Source organism: Echinops telfairi, unplaced genomic scaffold (assembly GCF_000313985.2).
Source record: "Echinops telfairi isolate 266 unplaced genomic scaffold, ASM31398v2 ScPeMD7_7473;HRSCAF=8511, whole genome shotgun sequence".
Taxonomy (NCBI): Eukaryota; Metazoa; Chordata; class Mammalia; order Afrosoricida; family Tenrecidae; genus Echinops; species Echinops telfairi.
The window spans coordinates 517,772-520,124 of record NW_022111377.1 but is presented as its reverse complement, the minus strand read 5'-3'; the positions used below and the strand labels follow the sequence as shown (position 1 = coordinate 520,124).

General features: G+C 46.5%; 1 protein-coding gene across 1 annotated transcript in view; it reads left to right on the top strand.

The window, feature by feature from the left end:
* Positions 1-2,353, top strand: part of CAMK1D (calcium/calmodulin dependent protein kinase ID) — a 171,081-nt gene that overhangs the window by 89,487 nt on the left and 79,241 nt on the right. The gene's annotated exons all lie outside the window — the stretch shown is intronic.

The window sequence follows — 2,353 nt, the reverse complement described above, 5'->3', positions numbered from 1 at the left end:
TTTTTATAACAAACCATTTTCCATTTGCATATCTTAAATTTGCATACAATATGCTGGAAGGGGCATCCTATAATAGTCAAGGAAGAACTGGAGACTGATTACATCCAAGTTGACTCAAAGGTGGCTTGGGAATCATCGCAACATCTGAATCCAGAAGAGAAGGGAAAAAAATTAAAACTATTCTCTTTTTAATTTTTCTGTTTCTTTGCTATTCCTTACTTAGTGTATCCTTCCACATTTGCCTTCTACAAAACTGGGCTTCTCTCCCAATTGTCCTCTGCTGCCAATTCAACTCCGACGCATAGTAGGCCTCTGGGACAGAGTGGAACTGCCCGTAGTCTCCTGTGCTGTCCTCTCTACAGGAGCAGATTCCCAGGGTTAACCTCCTTCAGAGCTGCGGGCGGATTCGAACTGCTGACTTTTCAGTTAGCCGCCCAGTGCTTAACCAATGTGCCATGAGGGCTCCTCTCTCCCCCAGTAAACACCCTGCGATTTCGTCAGTTCTGACTCATAGCAAGCCTATAGAACAGAGTAGAACTCCTTTGAGCTTCCCACACTGTCAATCATTATGAGGACAGCCTCATCATTCTCCGGCAGAGAGGCTAGTGGGCTTGAATCACGAACTTTAAGCCAGCAGCCCAATGCTTATTCCACTAAGCCGCCAGGCTTCTTCGAGCCACTCTGAATTCATTTCATTTACTTATCTTTCCTTTATGACACTCCTAAACGTTTTCCCCCAGTCACCTGACCCCCACTCCTTCTGCCTTCATTCTCATTCCCTGTGTGTTCGAATGGAGGAATTCCATTTCTACCATGGAGCTCTCAGCCACGCACTTAGGAGGCTTGCCTTAAGAGATTGTTGAAGCAAGCAAGGATCCTGCCCATCACCCCAAGCATAATCCGTAGATAAGAGAATGAGCGACACCTCTTGTCACAATTTTAAACCTACTTTCTAACCAAGCCGACTGTATTAGTCTGGGTACTTTGGAGAAACAAATCCACAGAAAGTCATGTATAAGAGAAAGTTTTATTTAAAGGTAAGTACACATCAAGAAAACATCCCAACCCAGTGCTACCCAAGCCCATATGTCCAACACCGATCCACAAAGTCCTCCTCCACCTCACAAAACACGCGCAAGGAAAGCCGAGTCAGTGAGTGTGTAAGCATCTCAGCACTGGCAGGGGTCTCTACACAGCTGCTCCAGCACCCAGAGCTGCATCGGGGTAGGTCCATGTGGCTTCTCCTCAGGGATGTCTTGCAGGAAGTGAGCCTTGCCAGCTGAAGCAGGGAACTGGCTCAGGCAGCTGCACCCTGGTCTGACCATCACAAAGCAAGAGACCCGAGAACTCGAAAGGCGAGGCTTGCCGAGCCATTTATCCCTCCGCCCTTCAGTTAACCCCACATGTGTTTATTGGCCAGGTTGGCACAATAAACTAACTACTTCACCGACTTTCTCACCAGTGATTCAGAGACAGGAGCCCTGGTGATGCAGTGGTTAAGCGCTCAGCTGCTAACGGAGAGTTCTGCCGTTTGAACCCACAAGCCGCTCTCCAGGAGGCGGAGGTGACATCCTGCTTCTCTAAAGGTGACAGTCTTGGTGGCCCTCGGGGACAGCCACCCTCAGTTATGCTCATAGCAAGGCATCAGAATCAGGTTTGACTCCAGAATACTGGCCCTGCATACTTCATCTGTGGTTTCTAGGATAAGTGGATTTTTCCAAGGCAGACATCAGGAGGATTTTGAAAATTACTAAGTGATTTACAAATTTAAACTACTTTTATTAGTATTCCTATATTTTAGGTTGGCCAATTTAAAAACGTTCCCCCATGTGCCTCGGTTTCTAAGGAAACCAATCTTTCCCCCTTTAGAATTGTGTTAAAATAAATAAACAAAGCCTCAGCGAAATCTGAAATGAAAGAGCAAAATATTGGATGAGCAGGGCTTTGGGATCCCAAGGCTGTACACACCATGGCAGGGCACCCTATTGCAACAGTGATGATGGAGTCCCACTGCATGGCTGCCCTATTGCAATGCAAATGTTCTTATTCAATAGACTCTGCTAATATCTTATATATCAGAGTAAAAAGGAAGACCTTCAGCCGGACAGATTAGCTTCAAGAGACAGAGAAGAATGAGCAGGATTTGGGCCATGGGATGCTAAGGGCAGGAGGGAGGGTTGGAAAGGTTGGCCGTTCTTATCTGAGGTCCTTCAGCAGCCTGCAGAGCAGAGTAAGAAATCATCAGGAAATATGTGCAAGCCACGGGTTACAGAGTGTAGAACTCTGCTCCATTGAATTGGTTGTAGATTGTCTCAGTCCATGATTATTGTTCATGTGTGCAGAGTAGAACTGT